This window comes from Scyliorhinus canicula, chromosome 4 (assembly GCF_902713615.1).
Source record: "Scyliorhinus canicula chromosome 4, sScyCan1.1, whole genome shotgun sequence".
In the NCBI taxonomy this organism is placed as follows: Eukaryota; Metazoa; Chordata; class Chondrichthyes; order Carcharhiniformes; family Scyliorhinidae; genus Scyliorhinus; species Scyliorhinus canicula.
This window is the reverse complement of record NC_052149.1, coordinates 33,016,953-33,041,252: the sequence shown is the minus strand read 5'-3', so window position 1 is coordinate 33,041,252 and position 24,300 is coordinate 33,016,953. Positions and strand designations below refer to the sequence as shown.

Genomic DNA, 24,300 nt, shown 5'->3' with positions numbered 1-24,300 from the left:
AAAAAGGAGTTCACTAACAGGTAGGTGTGATTCATTTGACAAGCCATTTCTTTCAGAGATATAGGTATTGCTCACAAGCCAGCATTTACTGCTCATCTCTAATTGCCCTCAAGAAGGTGGTGGTAAGCCACCTACTTAAACCACTGCAATCTAAAGCACTCCCACAGTGCTTTTAGGTTGGAAATTCCAGGATTTTTTGACTCAGTGACAGTGAAGAAATGGTAATATATTTCCAAGCCAGGTTCATAATGAATTTGGAAGGGCAATTTGAGGGGTTCCCATCTGCCTTCTGCTGTTTCCCTTCGAGGTGGTAGAGATCAGCGGTTTGGAAAATGCTGTCAAAGTGGTTCTGGAAATTTGCTGCAGTGCATCTTGTTGATGGTACACAATGCATACAAAGGGGACTGGATTGAGACAGAGCAGCAGTGGCCCCAATGGCAGCTGCCTCAGCTGCTAGGGAAACTCCAACTGTATTTCAGGCCCATCCTGCAGCTAATGAGCTGCTGGCAGGTTTCCATCCAACCTCCAAGAGCTGCCTGTCAATTGTCAAGTTGTGCTGCAACCAGTCACTTTATTTCTAAGCAGTAATATTTTCCAAGTTCTGCCCAAAGACTTATCTGGATAGGCACATGAACAGACGGGGTATAGAAGGATACAGGCGGTTAGTCTAGATTGGACACATGATTGGTGCAGGCTTGGAGGGCCGAAGGGCCTGTTCCTGTGCTGTATTGTTCTTTGTTCAAAAGTTGTAGCGATAAAATAACTTACGACAGGTATGTTGGGAGATCAGGACAAGTTCAAATGACAATATTCATTAACCTGGTGAGCTGATTTATTAAAGGATTGTCTGCAACGTGCAAAAATAGGAGTTCAAATGCACAAATCGAAAGTTTGAACAGGAATTTTATGACTGCCACAATCTGCACCTACGACCAAAATGTCTGAATACTGGAAAACACCAAGCGCCCCAAGTGAAGGCTCAGCGAACAGAAGAGACCTCCAATTCAAAGGGGTAATATCTATTTATGTCTAAAGCTGGAAGTCTTGAGAGATTGTGATCATTTGTATAGCATAAGATTTGAATGCAGAGAGTATTTGATGCAAGTTTAGTGAATAAAATAGTGTTGAATCATAAGTTCAGTGCAGGGTGTTTGATATGTAACTGTTTAAGCTCTTGTAATGGGGGGCAGCACGGTAGCATTGTGGATAGCACAATCGCTTAACAGCTCCAGGGTCCCAGGTTCGATTCCGTCCTAGGTCACTGTCTGCACATCCTCCCAGTGTGTGCGTGGATTTCCTCCGGGTGCTCTGGTTTCCTCCCACAGTCCAAAGATATGCAGGTTAGATGGATTGGCCATGATAAATTTCCCTTAGTGTTGGGTGGGGTTACTGGGTTATGGGGATAGGGTGGAGGTGTTAACCTTGGGTAGGGTGCTCTTTCCAGGAGCCGGTGCAGACTCGATGGGCCGGATGGCCTCCTTCTGCACTGTAAATTCTATGATCTAATAGTAGAGACCAAGAGACTCAACAAGGTAATCGATCTGAAATGTTGGGCAGAATTTAATTGAACATGCTGGTGGGGAGTGCAGAATTGGGCGGGGCTGCATGCAGATTTCTGGAGTTGGGAAAACTGCCCCCAATTAAGCTGAGAGTGGGAAGGATGCAGGCATGTCACCCACCAGCAGCAGAATGGCAATTATACTCAATAAAAAGAGTCAACACCAATTACCCGAGGAAACTGCAATTTAGTGGGGCTCAGGAGATTAAACAGAAAACACATAGTTCCCCTGCAACTCCCGAAGGTCACTCAGCAAATGCAGTCATGTTTACCACAACCTTCCGGAGGGGTGGGGAGGTCCTGATTAAGGGACCTGCCATTGTGAAAGGGGAAGATTACTTAAAGCCACACCCCTGCTCATGCCACTGACACCGCTGCACTCCTCCTCCCCTGCCCCCCATCCCATTCTCACAACTTAACCTGGTGTCCCTTGTAAATTCTGGACATCCGGTGGGTGCACTGCCGGCAGCTGCCACCATCTCCCTTGGCATTAACAGTTCTCTGGAGCAAAAGGCCCTCCACCGGGTTCCTCAACCTTGGGAAAGGCCTGACCATGGCCATTTAAGTGCTAGGTAAGAACTGAATTCTGAAGGCGACAAGGACATAACCGCGAACACCACGACACACACTATTCGAAGAGCTACTGGACGCAGATATCCTCGGCAGAGGGAACTGTAGTGACATGGACAAATGACGACTGCAAGACCGAACTGGACATGGCAAGGAGGAAATGGGAGGAAAACTTGGGGTTTGAAATAGGGTGGGGCTTCTGGAGCGAAGCACTGCACAGGGTCAACTCCACCTCCACATGCACGAGGCTCAACCTATCGCACCTAAAAGTGGAACATAGAGACCACTTGACCAGAACCCGATGCGCAGGTTCTTCCTAGAGATGAAGAATAGATGTGAACGGTGCCAAGGAGGCTCGGCCAACCACACCCACATGTTTTGGTCTTGCCCCAGACTTGCTGGGTACTGGACAGCCTTCCTCGAGGCAATGTCCAAAGTGGTAGGGATGAGGGTGGAGCCATGCCCAAATGTGCCGATCTTCGGGGTATCAGACCAGCCAGATCTCTTCATGGGAAGGAGGGCGGCCGCCCTTGCCGCCCTGATCGCCCGCCGTAGAATCCTGCTCGGTTGGCAATCAGCAGCACACCCAAAGCTGCAGTCTAGCTGTCCGACCTATCGGAATTTCTCCAAATAGAGAAATCAAATTCACCATCCGTGGGTCGGGAGAGGGCTTCCACAAAACATGGGAGCCATTCACCCGACTGTTCCGAGACCCGTTTGTGGCCAACACATGAATAAATAAATAGCCAGGGAGAAATAACCAGGACAAGATAGAAAGAGGAAAGCGAGGGAGGACCTATCGGGCCTCCCACGCTCCCTCATGAAACAGACGGGAGGAAGAGGGGGGGAAAAGGGTGCATTCATCATCAGTTCTCCAACCCATGGACAGGGCCCTTCCATCAGGCCTATTAAATCACATCCTATAACTCTGTTCTCTCCATTGCCTGACATTTTCTGCTTATTTTTAAACTATTTGACCCGGTCATTTAAATCTTTCAACTTTTAAGATAAAAATTAAATATGTTCTAGTATTATCGTGATCAATATTATATAATCTTTATCAATACTAAAGTCACCTTTTCATAAATGGCACAGCAAAAAGAAAATCATATTTATTTGGTATTAGAGAAAATATTATATACCATTTGATGGAAGTTGCACCTTCAGACATCTTTTTCTACCCTCCAAACACACCAAGTGGAATTAAACAAAAATGAAATGATGGTGCTAAAAGTAGGAGCTCAACTTACATGCTTGTAAATGCAACTGCTGCCTCAAAACAATTATTGGCTGTCCAACACTAAAGAGATTCCAACCCCAAGTCATGTAGGAGAATACTCAAAAACTTCTATGTCCAGAGGAGGATGAAGAAGTTGCAATGGGGTAGGGGTGAAGAAAAGAGTCTCAGGTGCTACTGGAGGCACAATATATTTGTTTTAGTATACCAACTATAGAAGTACTATGCTCCTGCTATCAACAGTACATTAGTATCCTGCTATCAACAGTACATTAGTAATGTAAAATTGCCTTTATGCAAGTAAGCATTAGCTGTTGGATAAAATAAATTTCTGCAGAGTTTCAAGGACAATTAAACTCTTAAATGTAACTATTGTCCCGGTCCTTCTGATCTTTATAAACTGCACTGGCAGTGGGACACTAAGCAACACTGTTCATATGTTTAATTGAACACATGAGTGAAGATCTGCTTTCCAACTCGTGATGTGAGCATCATGAAAATGTGCCCCTGCTTTTATTACTGCAAAAATATAGCCAATGCTGAATACACAATGCATTCATTCACTTCTTGCAAAACTATCTGGCTATGAAATTTATATTTAAGAAAATATATATGTCAACATTTATATGACAAAATGCATAACATTGTGGTTTTCAAACTGTGGTTATGACCCACCGGTGAGGCCTGCAAAAGTGACAAACAAGATCTGTTTATACACCATAGATTGGCACATAAGTCACCCTTTGAAGGCATGAAAAATCCTTCCAAAATCAGGGGTCAACTTAAATGCCGACTAAAATGAACCACTGCGGTTGGTGTAGCTGCTTGCCATTTTGAAATGTGAAAAGTAACACTGGTGATTCAAATTCAATCAACGGTGACATGTTTTATTCAGAAGACAACCATTTGGCCCATATTGACCATGCTGCTTCTCCTCAGCAGCAATTCATGTACTGGCTACTCCTCAGCCCACAACCATTTCTTAAACCACGATCAAAACATTTTTAAAAGCTTTTCGTCATGTTGCCATTGTGATATAATGGGCACTTGTTTTTGCTGCTGTCTGATAAGAATCACAAAACATTTTTAAAATAAATTTACTAAATCCAATTAAGGGGTAATTTAGCATGGCCAATTCACCTATCCTGCAGATCTTTCTGTTGTGGGGACGAAACCCACACAAACATGGGGAGAATGTGCAAACTCTCCACGGACAGTGACCCAGGGCCGGAATCAAATTTGGAACCTCAGTGCCATGGGGCAGCAATGCTAACCACTGCGCCACTGTGCTGCCGAATCACTCAAAACTTAATTTTGACAAAGGTCTCTTGAGTATTCTTGATTTTTTGCTGCAATATTATAATATTTATGGGACCAAAGTTCAAACCCTGACAGGGTAGATGATAAAATTTGAATTCAATAAAAATCTGGAATTAAAAGTCTAACGTTGATAACGTTTTGTCGATTGTTGTAAAATCTGGTTCACTAATGTCCTGGAGGGAAGGAACTCTGCCATCCTTATCTGGTCCGGCCTACATGGGACTCCAAAGCCACAGCAATATGGTTGACTCTCAAATGCCCTTTGTAATGGAGGGTTAGGGACGGGCAATAAATGCTGTCCCAGCCAGTGACACGCACGGCTGTAAAATAAAACTTTTTAAAATACACATTTAATTTCTGTTGATGGTTTAACCATTCTGACAATTTACTAGAATCCATTCCGATACAAGCTCCTCAAGATAATGCAAGTGGTTGGTCCCTATTCTATAGAAAAATAGTGAATTGTTTTATTCAGCATTCCTAATTGCCCTTGAAAAAGTGGTGGTGAGCCACATTCTTGAACTGAGATTTGTGTGTGAAGGTACTCAGACAGTGCCTAGGTATGAAATTTGATCACACAAACATAAAGAATGACAAAGTATGAAGAATGACGATACACTTCCAATTCATGATGGTAGTGTTAGATGAAGTAACTAAAGAGGGCTGGGCCCAAAAACACCCGAGGAACAACTGCAGTGATGTCCTGGGATGGAGATACTTGGTCTCCAACAAACACAACAATCTTTCTTTGACCTCAGCCAATGTAGAGGTTTGTCCCAGGAGCCTTGGTGTTACAGTTGATCAAATAATCTGTAACTTTTTTAAAATTAAACGTAGAGTACCCAATTCCTTTTTTCCAATTAAGGGCAATTTAGTGCGGCCAATTCACCTACCCTGCACATCTTTGGGTTGTGGAAGCGAAACCCATGCAAACACGGGGAGAATGTGCAAACTCCGCACAGACAGTGACCCAGAGCCGGGATTAAACCTGGGATCTCAGGGCCGTGAGGCAGCAATGCTAACCACTGCACCACCATGCTGCCCTAAGTAGTCTGTACCTTTGCTACCCTAAAGTGATCTTCAACAGGAGATGCATCAACTGAGGGAGGGTGGTAGGTGGTCACCAGAAGGAAGTTTTCTTGCTCAAACTTAACCTGATGCCTTGCTACTTCATGGTTTTAGCTTTATTGTCATGTGTACGGAGGTACAGTGAAAAGTTTGTTTTTCATGCAGTCCAGGCAGATCGCTCCATACATTAAAAACATAGGACATGCAATGTACAGGATCCAAATACATAGACATCAGATGTAGCATATGGAATATAGAGAAGATGTGAAGAGAGATCAGTTCAGTCTATAAAAGAGGGCCATTCAGGTCGCTGGTAACAACAGAGAAGCTGTTGGCGTTCGTTCTCAGACTTTTGTATCCTCTGCCCGATGGAAGAGGTTGGAAGAGAGAATAGCCTGGGTTGCAGGGGTCTTTGATTATGCTGCCACTTTCCCAAGGCAACAAGAGGTGTAAACAGAGTCGATGGATGTGAGGCGGGTCGCGTGATGGACTGAGCCATGTTCATGACTCTGTAATTTCTTACAGTCTTGGGCCACACAATTGCCATACAAAGCTGTGATGCAGCCAGATAGGATGCTTTTTATGGTGCATTGGAAAAACTTGTAAGAGTCAAATGTGAACATGCCGAATTTCTTTAGTTTCCCCCGAGGAAAAATAGGCACTGTTGTACTTTCTTGGTTGTTGCGTCAACGTGGATGGACCAGGAACGATTGTTGGTGATGTTTACACCTCGGAATTTGAAGTTATCAACCATCACCACCACAGCACCATTGATGCAGACAGGGGAGTGTGCGACATTTCGCTTCCTGAAGTCGATGACCAGTTCCTCAGATTTGCTGACATTTGTGGTGATATGCATCACTGTAAATACACAAGGGGTTAATGTAAGTACAAGTAGACTAGCTAGACACTAGAGGGAGCACCAGAGGCATGACACAGACACTCAACCAATAGGTCAGTAAGATAGGACACGACCAATGGGCATTCACGATACACACAGAGGTGACACTACCACAGGGGGGCATTACACCAACCCATATATAAAGGACACAGCACACATGATCTTCCTCTTTCCAGTGGAGACACTCAAGTCAGTACACAGGGTTGATTCAACATCATACCCACCACGTGGATTGTAGCAGACTGGTTCGTCAGCTGTTAACAAGGATTAACAGTAGAGGCGAATCAGAGTAGGAGAATTGTAAATAGTTTAATAAACGTGTTGAAGTTATCTCCACGTCTGAACCTTCCTTTGTCAGAGTGAACATCAAGGAAGCAGCTTATGCTACGCCAAGGGCGTAACAAGACATGGTACCAGTGAGTGACTGTTTCAATCCATATAGTTACAACTCAGCAAACAGTACAGTAACAACCAGCAACAACACCCAGGCAAGATGATCGAGATTCCGGTTCCACAGCACCTCAAGTGCCACGGCAATCTCCGCAAAAACTGGCGTGCATTCAGGCAAAGGTTTGAGATCCTTCTGGTAGCAGCCGACCTACAAGACATGGCCGATGCTGAAAAGACAGAGCTTCTGCTCACCATCGCCGGTGCCAGAGCAGAAGAAATCTTCAAAACATTCAGGATCTCCAAAGGGCAAAACAGGAGTGACTTCCAGGCAGTCCTGGACAAATTCGGACAATACTGTAAGGAAAACACAAACAAACCAACAGAAAACGGTAAGAGAGGGGCCAGTACTCACCATGAGGCCGAGATCCCGGAGCAGAGAACGACAATTTTGATCGGCGGCCATCTTGAAAAAGGTACTGCACATGCGCAGTTGCGCGAGAAGCGCACAGAACGGGAAGGTCCTTTTGTGCATGCGCGAGAAGCTGCGCATGCGCAACTGCGAAAAAGGCCCCCAGTAAAGGAACAGCGATATGCGCATACGCTTCCTACGACCAACGTCACGGGTTTCGTGACATCAGAGACCCCGGACCACGCCCAGTGAAGAACAGTGAAGAATCCGACACAGACGCGGATGTGTTCTTCGGATTTGAGGATCTTCAGCCCAGCATATACGACATCCCGACTAGTGAGTGCAGGATTATGCTGTGGCTTGACACTAAGAGACAGAGAGTGGTCCACGCACCACAAAGGGTCCCAGCCTCTACACAGGAAGCGATGAAAGACTCAACAGCGAAACAACTGCACGTCTCCACACAAGTGACTCCAGTGACACAAGCCTCCACAGCGAGCCCGTGGACAGACTCCACGATAGAAGAAACGCAAGACTCCACACCGCAGTCCTTGCATGAACAAGAAGTAACTCGAGTGACACAAGCCTCCACAGTGAGCTCGTGGACAGCCTCCATGATAGAAGCAACGCAAGACTCCAAAGCGCAGTCCTTGCATGAACAAGACCATGAGGGTCTAGCAACCTGCTCTGAGCAACCAGCAGCAGACGATGCAAGTCTGCCATGCTCAAGTGAACTACAGAAAGACTATGACAGTCTGCCAATGCTCAAGTGCACAGCAAGACGACTATTACAGTCCACCCACATTGTTTGAGCCACCAGACGAAGACTCTGACAGTCTACCCAGCCCAAGTGAACAACAAGAAGCTACTGAGGCTCTATCCACTATATGCGAGACAAGTGACAACAGCATCCCACTTTCCATACAAGATGTGCAATGTGACAGACCTCAGCTAGTGTGTATAGAGGCACTTGACGATCACAGCGAGATCACTGGTGACTCCGGCATGTTACTTCAAACCTCATTCGCTCGAGCCTCCACAAGCAAATGCATTCCTGAATGTTTTGACTCCAGACATGGAGTTTTTTTTGTATCACCCCAGTTAGGGATATAAATGTTAACCATAACTACTGGAGTGTTCGACAGGGAGCCACAAACAATAACATAGTCAACCATTGGGGTCTGATCCTTGATATGCAAGTGGGCTTCTTGCAAACAAAACAATATCAGAGTTTAGGTTCTGAAGAGGTGAATGTCCTTGACTGTTTCACTGGGCCATTCAAGCCCCTAACATTCCAGGTAACCAGACAGATTGTAGGTCTCCAACCATTCCTTAATCTGGAGTTAGCCATTCCCAAAGAGAGATACCAAACGAGGGATAAAAGCAAAAAGATGCATCCAAGATAGCCACTGAGCCAAGTCAGATAACTCGACAAAGGAAAGTGCTGTCAACAGACCAACACTAAAACCCACCCCACTCCACCCTAAAAACGGCAACATAGTGGAGTATAACCATATCCAAAAGCAAATGGAACAATGCAATGGCAAACAACTTATCCTAACGCCTACAATTAACAAAATACTAAACACAAGCCAAGTTCTTTTTTTAAAAACTATTGTAATGAGCTGCAGAAAACCCTCTAAAACCACTCCCATTAACTAACCCCCTCTAACTCACAACCAGAGAATAAAACCTTATTTAACTTATACCGCCACACTAGCGACTAAATGTCGTGCCAAACGACAATGATAAAAAGAAAAGGGAACAATAAATTAATGTAAAAAAGAAAAACCTGCAGGGATCTCACAAATCTAAACAAAGGCATCAAGAGTACTCTCAAATAATGCACATTAAAAGACGTAAAAATTCAAAGTGCCCGTCCACAAAGCCATAAAACAGATTAAACAGCGGATCTTTAACAAAGGGTGGTCTTTAACAAAGGAGCCTGCATCTCCTGGAATGTCAAAAGAGTGGTCTTCCCCCACCCCCCACCCCAAGAATACGAGCTGGATAGACCACCCCAAACTTGAGTCCATTCTTTACAGGATGGATTCCACTCATTAAATCAGCTCTTTTCTTAGCTAGGTCCGCACTCTATGTCCTGGTACAGCACAACGGTGTGGTCTTCCCACTTGAGATCACAAATCCCTTACACATTGAAGAACCTGCTTTTTTTCTTTCAAGCTATGGGCTCTTGCTATCACCGCATGAGGCAGATCTCCAGGACTAAGTTCTAAGTGAGCTATGGGCCGGGACTAATTCTTGGGGGGGGGGGGGGGGGGGGAAGAGAGAGGAGGAATGTTCAGTCTCTTGGATCTGTTCTCCATGTCACGGAGCTAGATTTTTAACGATTTGTTAACTTTCTTTTTTAATTTTTAGAGTACTCAATTATTTTTTTCCAATTATGGGGCAATTTAGCGCAACCAATCCACCTAACCTGCACATCTTTGGGTTATGGGGGTGAAACCCATGCAGACACGAGGAGAATGTGCAAACTCCACACGGACAGTGACCCAGGGCCGAGATTCGAACCCGGGCCCTCAGTGCCGTAGGCAGCCATGTAACCACTGTGCCACTCTATGATTTGTTGACTTCAACCACTGAAGCAAGATCGGGCTCTAGAGAAGTGATCCGCTCACTATGATCAGACAATGTTGCTTCCATGCTCTTAGTTGTGGCTCCATGAGCTGTGACGATCTACTTTACTTGTGGTTTCAAGAACCAAACGATCCACTGACAAGTTTTTGTCTGTGTTTAGCAAGCCCAATCACTAAAATGCTGGCGAGAGCCTAGGCAGATAATGGTGTGATCGGAGAGGAAGACCCTACCTCTACCATCTTCCTCCAGTAGATCTTTAAGAGGCTTCAGAATCAGTCGGCTCAAAATGTTTTTGGCTCTGCCTCTCTTGGGCATGAGAGAAGGGAGAACTCCACCCCGTAGGAGTTACCGAGAATTAAAAGACAAGTGACACCAGTAAAAAAGGGCAAAATGATCAGTTTTCCAGTGGGAGCCACCTCGCATGCTTCTTTCCGTATCGCACCACTGGAAGTCGAGGATGTGGGTTTTCATCAACAGGGTACTCGCTGTTTTGTGCGCATAGAACATATTTTACTTAAAATGGAAATTTTGGCTCGCTTGGACGTGTGTGTTTGTGAATGTTGATTCGATTGGATCAGACGTGACAAGCAGGTTTCTGTCTGACAGCACAGTATTTTGATCACATGTCGCCTCCTCAATATGAATCCTGCTTCTTGTTCCAAACAGTTGGCCATCATGGACCTGAACAATGAAGGTTCTTCCCCTATTATCTCAAATATCTTGACAATTTCATACTGGATATTACTGTAAAATGGTGTCTACAATAGAGCTAATCTTTGTGCCTCCTAAAACAGAATTCACCTCCGAGGATGATTGTCACTTTATTGCATGCATAGCATGAATTATCGTAAATGAGCACTAGTGCACTTATTAGTGAAGCAAACAACTTACTTCAGTTTCCCTTTTTTTGCCACAAATAGCCTGTGCTATTGCAAGCTTCAGAAACTGAATGGAATCTAGCAGCTAGAGTTAAAATTGTTTTAAAATAGTTCACAGTATTATTCCAAATGCAAAATAACCTAGGAAAAGCGATCTCACTTACAGCTTGCTCTGGTAGCTATATACTATAATTTTGAAGTTGGCAAGGCAAAATCTAACAGCATCAGAGCCAGGGGTGGAGTACAAGGCTGCAGAATCTGTTTAACATTCTACAACTTGCATGCAAAAATATAAAACAAAGGTGTGGCTCACTATTTCACAATAGCAAATAATACAAGTGTTTACAAAGATCTCTGTGATCACTGCATTAATTTTGTATTTGGAATCTGATTACAGAGTTTATATCAAAAGTGAAATTAACCAGTTTGCAATGTAGTATCAATCAAGGGAAGGGAGAAACAAAAAAGAGTTAGTTGACCCAATGTGTAATAAATCAATAAAAGCAAAATGTAACATTCTAGTGTAATCACCATTTTAAAACACTCATAAATCAGGTTCGTATTTGTTAAACCCAAATACACAATCACTATAACTAAATAAAAACATTCTTGGATATAGTGTGGAAATGTTGCCTGGGGAAGGGAATAATGCAGAAAAAGGATTGGATGTTGTATTTATCAGTTAGGAGGGAGTCTTGCCATTATGATCCACACTCCCTCGCTCCATATACACAGGCTGACTAATGCTGGATGCTAAATAAAAATATTGTTAGTGATGGGGATGGAAATGTAGCTAGAGTGTGGGGTGGTTTGAAAAAGAGAAGAATCAAGAAAAATATTATGATTTCACATTCATTATTTAGGAGGAGGTTTTGTCTTTTAGGACCCACCACCCTCAACACACATTGAATGTTGAGAGTATGATTCCATTACAACAGCAGACCCTGTGATACCCTGTCCAAGCAAATCTAACTTATTTGATGAAGAGAATAGCGAGGGAGAAATTTACAACTAAATCCAATTTGTCCTCACCTGACAGCCCTGTAGGAATATTGATTAAAAATCAAGAATGAGAACTTAGCCTCACATTTCTCTATCTCTAGCTCAGAGAAACTGAAGCTCGTTGTTGATGTAGCAGTGGGCAACTAAGGAAACCAAATTAACTCCAAATAGGACCCAAGTTTTCTTGCCTAATTGCTCAGAACAATACATAATGCACTTGTCAATTGAGTTATATGACAGCTCCTTTAAAACTCCCTTGAACTGCACTAGGAATTACAGTCATGTTATCATTTTTTTTGTATTTTTCTCTTGAATATTTTTATTTAACAGGACAGCTGGCAGGAGGAGATCGAACTGGTTCTAAGCTGGATACGCAGAAGAACTCAATTAACATATATAACTGAATGATCAGATGCACTCCATAATAAATTGTTAGCCTTGCGTGAATCAGAAGGTTGTAGCTCTATGAATATGCAAAAATACAGTTGAGGATAGGCCGAAGAACAAAGTAACGGGTCAAAGGGAAACTTGCCATCAGGATCCAGCCACCCCCCCCCCCCCCCCCCCCCCCCCAAACAATACAGGTCAATACTTTGGCATAGTACTGTTAGAGTGCTACATTGTTAGAGATACTGTTTTTGGATTGAGGGGCAAAACCTCTATCAGGGGGATTTAAAAGATCCCAAAGCACCCTTCAAAAAACAGGGAAGCTTTCATAATGAATAGTGGGAGCTGGGCCACAGTTGCGGCCACTGGCTGTCCCTGAAGGGGGTGCCCAACCAGGATCTTGGTCAAGCAGCTGTGGTATTTCCATGGTCCATCACACGCTACATCCTCATATCAGCAACTGCCAATCACCAAATGCTGGACAGCCTCACATTAGCCCTCCAGTGTTGGGAACCTGGCTCCATGACCTTTGATTGCCTTAAGCTTTCAAAATCACACTGGCCATCTCTAGAGCGCAGCATGTAGGGGTCAAGACCTGAAATCAGCCCCCAAAACAAACATTCAAGCCAACACTCCAAACCTGTACCCCAGTTACCCTATTAAAAATTGATCCGATTTCCCCCCACAAAGAACTATTAATACTACTTTAATTTTAAGCCAAATGCTTGGATCTGGAACAGTAAAAATCATATGAAAGGAATCAATTAATTTATCTGTACACAGTCAAAATATTCTTAAAATAATGCTGAGCACTGTTATTTTAATGCAAAAAGTACACAATCAGGCAAGGGCCAACCTGTGCTCAAATGCAAACCCTGAAAGCTGATGTCCAGGATGTGTTCCTCCACCATTAGCTTCCCAAAAAAAGATGTTTCACTGCCTGATTCACCATTCAACTGCATGAAGCAAGGGCAAATTTAATGCTATCTACTGGCCAGCTACAGCAAATTCTGGCTCAATATGTCCACAACATCTATAAGACATAAATAAAGATTTGATTCAGATATCCATCACTAGCTTGAAGTGCCACTGATTCACATTAGCACCAGCTACAATGACCCAACAAATTCAGATATAGATCAGATTTATGCAGGCAAGAGTCAATTCACAATGCATAATTCAACTCATGCCCAAATCCTAATTGGTGTTTAGACACTCATTAGGAAAGAGGTTTCCCTGAAATACAAACTTATTGGTGTCCATGCTGATTCAATTAAAACTCAACCAAGTCGCATGTGAAACATTAAAAGGTTTAAGGATAATCTGAAAGGTCTGGTCTCTAAAACTCAGATGAGCAGTTTGCAATGACCCTAACGCTGAACCGTGACAGTTTTTCATCCAGTATTTTTCAAATTCTTTTTCCGGGGGACCCATTTTTATCAACCGGCCAACCTTCGGGACCCATGCTTGCCAACTGTCACGACCCACTCTGGCCGACCTTCATGACCCACCATATTTCGCTTACCTTGCTTAGTCCTCTCACTTGCTTTGTCATTCAATATTAAATTTCTGCATGGGCTGTTCATCAGAGGTCCTGGAGCTCACACCACCATTGCTTTGTCCTGTTGTGGACTCTGAACAGCTCACACCACCACTGCTGTCGATTCTCCTGAGCCACTTTCTCCAGCAGATTTAAGTGAAATCTTGGCCTGTTTGTGTCTCTGGCCCTCACTTCCTTATGTTCCATTTTAAAATCTTACAGCCCTGTTACGTGTTTGCTGCTGACAAAATGGAGGAATCGCAATCGCTTCCAGAGCAGGCGATGTCAGTGTTTGGGGTGCGTGACCTGTTTGTTTCAGGCAGGAAGACTGCACTGAATTTTTAAAAATCTTTTCCTAAAATAAATGGAGGGAAAGAATGATTTACTGGGTCAACGCGCTGATGTCAGGAGGAGACGATGTTTTTTACTGGACTCCGGGCATGCGCGCTAAATGAACGAGCACGCATGCGCAGCATGTCCACATTCTGAAAGCCAGGTCGTGCCCGTCGTTTTTAAAGCCTGTCGCAGGCGACAATTTTAAAATGGGCTCCTTCTGCACTGTATGCTGAGGCCATTGTGCATTAATTCCCGCGATCTAGAACATACAGTCATAGAACATACAGTGCAGGAGGCCATTCGGCCCATCACCGTCGCAACCTTCCTGCGACCCACCCGCAGTCACGACCCAAACTTTGAAAATGACTGGTTTAGAATCAAAGAGGTTCTGGTAGACAAGATAAATTTGAAATCATGGAAATCTCTTACAGAAAATGGTTTGAGACCTGAAGGTCCTTTTCTGAAAGAGATGTGATAGTTTCATGTATCCAGTTTTGAATGTTACCTTCAATACCACAGATTTGATTTCCAACCTGTGATCTTCGTAGAGTAACAGCTGACCACAAATGGCCTCAGCTACAGCAAGTATTCCATGGGCTAGTAGTGGGCATCTATGAATGTCTGATAAAACCACAATCAGCAATACATAATAAACTTGAAATAAACAAAACACAACAAATAATTCAAATGATGTGGAAAAGAAACAAAGGAGAACAAGATTTTGTTTATTCAGATTGCTGAAAAATAAAGCTATAAAACACATCCCCAAGATGCAGTCAGAATATTTATGAGATGGATATCCTCTATGCTCATTCACATTAATTTTGTTTTATCCTTTAAAATGACCAGGTTGGCCGTGCTATTTTCTTCTTGCTCAGGGGACATTTGTCCCATTAATGGGCAGCTTATATATACCGGCCCCCTTCTTCCTACACAGCCAGTGATCACTCTCTGGATGGGGCGAATGCTGGTCGGCACAGTCTTCCTCGCGGTGTTCTACTTCACTGTTGTAGACATAGCAATTGGGCACTTTGGAAGGTCCCAGGCAATCCAGCACACTGATCAGGGTTGAAACACCACCAGGCTCCTCAACCAGCACTACCACAATCACAGAACATGCAGAGCCCTTGGTGTGGATCTGGAAAGACATGTTGCTGGGAAAAGCATGTTCCAAGATGTGTGAATGAGGGGTTGATAGTTGGTAGGGTCCAAAAACTAAACTGACAGTTCCAGAAAATAAGGAAACAGCTATTTCATTGATTCACCCAGCCAGTTACGGGAAAAATAACCTTTTGCTCCAGTTTCTGGGGTACTTCAAGCGAATAAACGGGTAGTAATTTGGTTAACTACTTAATAATGAAACTGTCTAATATTGGATAGAGCTTTAATTACAATTCATTGACAAAAATGAGACACATATTACTTTACTTTGAAGGTGAGGACAAGAGATTAAATGGCAGAAGAACGTGTTGTGCAGGGCTGAAGGGAGTGGTGATGAGTTAAGAAACAAAGAAACAAAACATATGCATTCGGCAGGTGTGCTGTCTGAAAGTGAAAATAAAATATGGAGGGATCAAAACAGAGGCAGAAATTATGGACTGAAATTGTAGTTAGATACAACTTTTAGTTCCTTTGTTTCTGTTCTTGCCCCATCACAACACCCTTTGGCCTTCAACAACTGTCATTCAGTCTCTCCTGTCCTCCACGCTATCTCAGATGTACTTTATTTTCTCCTCCACCTCCCCTTGCTCAAAACCTATTACATTTCTAACTTTTCCCAACTCTTATTAAAAAGGTCATTGACCTGCAATATTAACTCTCTCTCCACAGATGCTGCTAGAACTGCAGAGTATTTTCTGCATTTGCTGCATTTTTTTTATGGCTTGGCTCTTCTGTTTGTTTTTATTTTAAGAGTCAAACAAACCTAAGTACTGTGGATACTGAAGATCCGAAATCGAAACAGAAGTGCTGGAAAACCCAGATCAGGCGGCAACATCTGGAAAGAAAAAATGTGTTCACGTTTTGAGGCTAAAAACTCTTGTAGAGGCTAAGGACTCTTGTAGAGTCATATTGGACTCAAAACTTGTTTTCTTCCCTCCACAGATGCTACTCCAGATGCTGCTTTTTGCCAGCAATTTGTTCTCCTTTCACAGATGCTGCCAGAGACACTGCGTATTGCCAGCACTTCGTTCTTATTTATTTGAATCTTTTTGTATTATTTATATATAAAATGCATACCCATTCATTAGCATTAGATATTTTAGGAACTGAACTGCCAGTAACAGTCAATTGCTAAGAGAATGGGATGTCAGACAACTAAACCAGTTACTTTGTTCTTGTTCTTTCAGGCTTCTTTTAAATATATATAAAATTTAAAATTTAATTTTTGAACATTCGGAGGACATTGCATTACATTGACGTGCCACAAAAAAAGTCCAGGAATTTGCAGTCCATGCTCACAACTGACCTCAAAAGAAAGTTGTGGGCCACGTGAATCAATTTCACCCATCCCAATGCCAATTTAATTCTGATGCCATCTGAAACTGATCTCTGATATCCAGAAACGGTGAAGTCATCAAACAAGTGGCACCAAACCGGAGCACCCGGAGGAAACCCAAGCACGCACATCCTCCCCGTGTGTGCGTGGGTTTCCTCCGGGTGCTCCGGTTTCCTCCCACAGTCCAAAGATGTGCGGGTTAGGTGGATTGGCCAGGCTAAATTGCCCTTAGTGTCCTAAAAAATAAGGTTAATGGGGGTTGTTAGGTTACTGGGATAGGTATACGTGGGCTTGAGTAGGGTGATCATTGCTCGGCACAACATAGAGTGCCGAAGGGCCTGTTCTGTGCTGTACTGTCCTAATCTAATCTAAGTGGAACAGCCAATCAGGCTGATGTTTTCTTACAGCCAGTAAACCAGGAAGTTTTTTTAAAACTGATCATTCACTTTTTAATAAATTTTACAGAGCGAAAAATAAGATAGGCCGATACATATGGATTTAAGGTAAAAGCCTTAAATATCAAACTTTTTTAAAAAGTTTTTAAAATCTATTTTCACCATGGAATGGAGGGATGACAATCCAAGCATACTCTATAAGTGTTGTTCAGCAGTAATTATACTTAAAACACCATTAAAAACTAAGTTGCACCTCATTCGATAAGGCTCAACTTTTTTAATGGGCTTTGCAACAAGAATAGTGCATGAAATATTCAGGTTCATGTCAAATCGTATTATTTGCTGATTGCATCTGTGAAGGCTGCAACAGCACACCCTATGGAGGAGCAGAGTATCACAGGCAGCAACTTCTGATCTCCGTTTTTAACTGTACATGTGCAGACATAAGATGTTCATCAATTTTACACTATAATAGCAGCATACGCTGACATTACTCTCATTTCAACTTTCCAAAATTTTGGACCCTTTGACTCTATAGAAGATTATTTATTCAAGTCTTGGAAAGACAGCACAGTGCACTCTGTTGCATTTGGTCTTCTTTAACCCGATGATAAATTTTCAGATTAATATATCAATACATGAGTGAGTCACAGATTATAACCATTCCAAGAATACAGTTTAGCATCAAAAGTTTCTCTGGAAATGGATGTGATAGTCAGTGAAAGATGCGCCAGATTGATTTAATCTGCTTTTCTTGTTTTCCCAAATTCAGATGTAAACCAAATCCAATGCAGGTGAGGAAAGAAAGTCTTCATTGCAGTAGGAAAATCTGCATTTTAAGCTACGATTAATTACACATACAAAAGTATATTTTAAGCAGGCTAAGGGGGAAATTGAGTAGCATAAAACAGGCATTCTTTTGCAGGCTCATACAGCAACTAAGGTTCTTTTAGACAGTAAAATGATATGGAAAATCAAATGCACAAATTTGACACTGTAAACTAAGCGTACTCAATTACTATGACTGAAGTCGACCTTTTTAAATTTAGAGTACCCAATTATTTGTTTCCACTTAAGGGGCAATTTAGTGTGGTCAATCCACCTAACCTGCACAACTTTGGGTTGTGGGATGAAACCCAGAGACACGGGGAGAATGTGCAAACTCCACACAGATAGTGACCCGGGGCCGGGATCGAACCTGGGTTCTCAGCGCCATAGGCAGCAGTGCTAACCACTGCGCCACCATGCCACCCTAATTGGATGTCCAACTTCATTGTAGACTGAAGTCTGTACATAAGAAAACCATCTAAATTATACCAAAATATTAGAAATGCTGTTCATCAATTCTGGCTCATTCCTCATCAGGATTCAACTCTAATTAATTCCACCTAATCTCAGTCTGAGGAGTCAGTATGGAAGGCATCATCTAGTACGGCTCATTGTGGAAGTTGGTTGCAAAACTAATTCCATGTTAGATATAGAATTATCGCACCATAAAAAGTAGTACAAAGACAAAACAAAAGCAAATTACTGCAGATGCTGGAAATCTGAAATAAACAGAAAATAATAGAAATATGCAACAGGTCAAATAGTTAACCTTTCTGAACTGAAAGGTCCTGCTTAACTTAATCTTTCAGTTTTAAAACAATAATGTTGTTTCTGTCTCCAAGATGCTGGTCTGAACTGTAGGGTATTTCCAACAACAACAAAAAAATACCCTGGCCTAGAGAAGCACATTTTTTCTGCCCAAATTCTAAAAGACCGCCAACTGAATTTACAAAATGTTTACATTAAATTTTTGAGGATTCAGCCAAAAGTATGAAGCTTTAGCACAAATTGCAATATTGAATTCTAAAGCACTTTAACACTTGAAAAATAATCCCACAGTGCAATAAGACAAGAATCGACACCAAATCAAAGCAGAAGATGTTAAGACGGTGAGCTAAAAGTATGATCAGAAAGATAGGGTTTGGAGTGCTTAAAGGAGAACCAAACATGTGTCTGATGTTCTCCCCAAGCTAATGTAACACCTACATTAGGACTGGAGAGCAACAGATCTGAGATGTTCCATACCATATCAAGAGATTAGTTGGGATACATCCCTTTTCTGTTGTGCACTGGAACTAGATCCTTGGCTGCATCTCTACAAACAATCAGCCTGGTTTTGAGCCTGGACCACACAGTTCACATGCCCTCCTCGGTCAGGACATGAGTGATCTCAGCGGTGCATTGGGGAACTTGCAAGGCGAGGTAGCCACCTTTGGGTTGCTGATTGAATTGGGTAAAACAAAGTCCAGGGAGTTGGCACATATGCTGCCACATAAGACATTCAAGTTGGTAGCAAAACATGACTATCTACCTAGGTGGCAAACCATCATCAAATGATTGTAGCAGCTCACACATACAAAATTAAAGTGGCTTAAGCTTAGCGGTTTCAACAAAGAATCTGGACAGGATCTGGAGTCAAAAGAAGGGGAATATCCCTCTGAAAGCACATCCTTCCATTTATCTATATAAATATGGACAAATACGAAAGTGTAAGAATTTACCAGGGATGAATTCTCAGAATGAAATAGTCTGAATATGTCTGCAATGCAAATGGAACAAGAATCAAACTTGAGAAAATTGAGGGCATCATTATTCTTCACTGCCAGAATTCTTTGGTTACTTTTCCTGTCTCAGAGACAAAAGTTCCCACAAGCTAGATATTGACACTGGCCTACTGCTCCAAATTGGAGATGGCCACAGAGGTTGTCCTCACTTAACCCACAAGTGTCAAATCAACAACGATGCTTGGGGCGATTCACACAGTTGGTGCATGGACTGTTGACGGAACAAAACTCTTGTTGTCTAAGCACAGCTTCTCTCTTAAAAAGGAGAAAAGGGAATGGAGGATCCATGGGAGGTTGGAGGAATGCAGATTTATTGGGTCTTTTGAGCTGGAGAAAGAAAACATGTGTTTTTGGGAACGGGGGCCCATTGTAGGTCAACAAACATACAAATTGGCATGTGGGTCTTGGTGCAGCCTCAGATACAAACAGGAAAGCTTGGGTGAGCTGAAGTTTATGGAAGGTGGGAGGCCCACCAGGAAAGCACTTAACTAGTTGAGTCTGGAGGTGGCAAAGGCATGAATGAGTGTTTTGGCAGATGAGCTGAAGCAGAGGTGGTGAAGGTTGTTGTCTTTGTTCATATGCAATAGTAAGTGAATGGAACGATTGAGGGTCAGAAACTTGGTTCAGGGTTAAATCGGTTGCCATGGTTGCCAGGAGTCAGGTTCAACCAGAAACCACAGCTGTGGAGGAATTATAGGCAATGCGGAGGCCAAAGACTATGGCTGCGATCAACCCAAAATTTAAGGTTTAACTAAGGTTGTTTAGCTGCTAGTCAATATTAATTGATCTCTAAAACTAGATAAAAATTATTCACTGTGGGAAATTAAATTAAGATGTAACAATAGATATGCAATGGTGACCACCTGATCAACAAGGAAAATACAGAAATAAATAAAAGACACAAAGGTAGTGATAAAGGCTCTAATACTGACACGATGCTTTGAATCCCAGCTCAAGTCTGGAAAGTAATTAACAGTAATTATTTTACATGAAAAAAGTTTTTAAGACCGGAGAGATTTAACAGCAGAAAAATTATCTATAATCGTTCATGAGTTATTCTCGATACTGCAAAATGTGCTATCAATTGGGGAAAAAATTACTTTAGTAGAATTCAGTAAAAAGTCTCAAATCAGATTATTTGTACACTGATCTTCTCAGGTATTAACAGACCTACATAATTCTGACTTTTAATATATACTTTCCGACATGGTTTACATTTCACAAACATGGAAGAGCAGATTTTAACAAATTTTTTTTAGGTAGGTGGAAAAGTATGTAATGTGCAATTTGCACTCTAGAACTAAAGACACATTATTGTGATGAATTCCTCCTACTATAGCCAACAACATAATTTACAACTGCCATGCCAAAAGAGAACATTGTCATCTTGTAGGGCTAGAGGCTAAGATTGCACACTTTGGTAAACCAAAAAGCCCAGGAAAATATTTTTTAAAGTAACAAAAAAATGCACCATCAAATTCTGAAGAATCATTGCTTTGGAGTTATTTTATTCAGCACAAATCAATTGCTGTACAATTTATTGATACAAGTTAAACATAATTGCAATGAGTTGAGAACAAGATGGCTTCCATGATAAAGATCTAAAACAAAAAACAGACTTTCATGAATTAATTCTTAGCACTCCAAAAAACGTTTAATAGGTTTGTATAAAAATTGTAAGATACGGTTAATTTTACTGTGTGAGAAGGCTTTCAGAATGAAAAGGTTTGCAGGGCAATTATAATGCCCAACATGTTATGCCTGTACTATGTTGAGTCACGTCTAATGTGGGCATTTCTTTGAAAAGTATTTCTGTTTAAATATAGAAATCTTAATTTTATTGGTAAATACCGAAAAATGAAATGCTGCAGCATCTACGAATAGATGTAATCTAAACAGAACAATCCATGCATTTCCACCAGATACCCTTTTGAACCAGTTGCTCATTCTCACACCAAGCTCGGTGAGAAATTAGAACCAGAGTACAGTATTGCTGCACAATATCGCCAGGCTCCTCAGATTGAATGGATAGAAAACTCAAGGCTTTCGTGTTTACCTTTCCCTAAGATCTTGCAACACTCGAGTGCACGTGAATGACAAAACAAATCAAAAACCTAAATACGCAAATGAATCACCGGCTGGACGACGTTAAATTCCCAAGGAGGACGTTTTCGTTTTTTATTTAAAAAAAATAAAAACCGCATTTACAAAACAAACCAACCCGCCTAAAGTCGCTCTTCACGACAAATCTGAATTAACCTTTGGGCGGCGGGATAAAATTACACGCTGAGCTTTTGAAGAGGATCAAGTCTCCGAGTAAGGAGCGTCTCCAGCCGATCAGATACATCGATCCTAATTGCACAACCTCGTCTATCAAGCTCAGTCACAACCTCTGGGGATTTGACTGAGGAACCGACGCCTCCATTTCAAACACGCACACAATTCAGGAGAGAAACGACAAAAAGAAAATCAACTCCAAAACAAATCTATAATTTAAAAATAAGGGACTGAAGAAAAATATACCTCAAAAAGATCGGGGCTAAATGCGGCATCAAAACTGTAGGTCATGGCAAATTCTAATAGAAAAATCAAAAACGTAATACACCAGTATATTAATACACTTTCTAAATATAAAATCAAACCCAATCTGAGATACTAAATAGAGCAGCGGTGTTAAACCTTGGCTAATTTGTGCTGTTTAAGCGAATATGTTTAACGATTTTTAAATTCCTTATCGAAGGCTGTCCCAGAAAAACAAAGCTCAGTAACATTAAGTTTAATTATTGTTGCTGCCCTCGCAGGCAGGCGCTGAACGCTTTCCTTCACCGTTTTTCCAATCCCCCCCCCCCCTCCCCCCTTCCTCAAACTCAATGAAAACACCTAACACAGCGAGGAAGGAGCCTCTTGGATGGTGGAAATGGATTTTTGTGAACGAGCGGCACACTTTCCATCCCAATAAATAAGGATCGGGTGGCCCGAGGCACGGTGGCTCTACCCCTTGTTTATTATCGTAGTGGCGTCTGAAGGCTGGATCGTAATATTTTTTTCCTATCTTTTTAAAATTCAAATGCGAGCTGACCGTACGGAAGGGGGGGATCAAAATGATATAAGCCTACTTGCTTCAACGTGCGGATAGTGAAGATGGGGGGGGGTTGTAAAATCGCATTTTAAACGGGCCAGTCTGCCGGTTGTTAACCTCATCTTGTTGGAGCAACCCTAACCCCCCACCACCACCACCACCACCCAACAAAAAAATAAAGAGACGGTACACGCCAGCAGGTTAAAATTTGGCTATTCGCTAACGGCACGATTCCCTCCCTCGCTCCCGGACTCTCTTTGTGTTTCCTATTTTAAGTTTACGACCGAAATTCCAATCGCCGATTCGGTTTCTCTCGCTTTCAACAGGCGGCGGAGTTTGGTTTCGGTGGTTGTTTGTTGGTTGGTTGGTTTGGGGGGGGGGGGGGGGGGGGTCGACTTTTTCCATACACAAAAAAAACCCTCCGAATATTATATATATATTTTTTAAGTGTTTCAATTTTTGAGAGATCGGGGTGGTGTGGAAATCACACAGCCAGCACACAAGCTGCTCCGTTTCTCACGACACTTGTGATATTTTATACATCTATATATTTTTAAACACACACAATCTCTTCAACAGGCGGCCAGCCAAGCTGCAGACAGACCGGAGCCGGGGCTTCACCTGCGGTTTTGCGGATTCAACAACAAACACACACACTCCACACCGGGGAGGGGGGGGGGGGATCACTAAACTCCGAGTCAAACTCTACCAATTTCAAACAGAATCCCTCCCGCAAGATTTTTTTGTTGGTGCTGCCGCTCTACTCACCGCACACGGCCGTCTCAAGTCTCCCTCAGCTCCATGCATAAGGTCCAGCTGCCCGCCTCACGGTGCCCAGTAACTCAAGAGCCCGGCCACCTTCCAGCCGGCTTCCCTCTCACCTCTCCACTCGCTCGGACCGCACCCAAAGATGAAACTCTCCTCTACCTTCCAACTTTGTTTAATTTTCGTGTGGGGTTTTTTTCCCCCACCTCGCTCTTTCTTCTCCTTCCTTCTTTCGTTCGTTCGTTCTCCCTCTCACACAACCACTTCTCCGGTGCGGGACTCGATCTCAACCCCAGCCGCGTCTCTTTCACTCCCGATCGCTACTTAACACACTTTCCACGGACGCCAAAGCCAAACCGTCGCCTGGCACCGAGTCCGCCCGAGCGCCTTCGGCAAACTTCGGCATCGCCCGATGATGGCGTCATCGGGACCGAAATGCGCTCGCGGGGGCGGGGGTGGGGGCTGCAGGCCGGGGGTTGGGCTGGGGTGGGGGCGTTCCGAGGGCTCCCGCCCCTCCCCCCCTTCCCCGAAAGGTTGACTGGCAACAATGCTGCTATTGTGACGTCGCCGGGCTGGGATACCTCTCGGGGACGCGAAATAGACCGAAAATTCCCAAAGCGCAGGGTGAACCCGGGAAGCTCCGAAATACACAGCGGGTCTGAGTCTATTCGCGGTGCCATGGATACGTGGGCTATAAATATGCTGCCAATGCAGAGGGGAACCGGACATTATAAACTGTGGTGTTGCTTTGCCGGGTG

General features: G+C 42.9%; 1 protein-coding gene across 24 annotated transcripts in view; it reads right to left on the bottom strand.

Annotated features, from left to right (window-relative positions):
• The window catches only part of LOC119964463 (receptor-type tyrosine-protein phosphatase F-like), a 529,423-nt gene extending 505,471 nt beyond the window's left edge, over positions 1-23,952 (bottom strand). For 7 of the 24 annotated variants that reach the window (XM_038793995.1, XM_038793985.1, XM_038793996.1 and 4 more), the window contains exon 1: positions 23,546-23,952. The gene's annotated coding sequence lies outside the window, so the exon portion shown is untranslated. Of the gene's footprint in view, positions 1-22,221; positions 22,275-23,545 lie in introns of all 24 variants that reach the window. The other 17 variants (XM_038793987.1, XM_038793983.1, XM_038793988.1 and 14 more) reach the window with 5 other exon arrangements.
• Between the last annotated feature and the right edge of the window lie 348 nt (positions 23,953-24,300).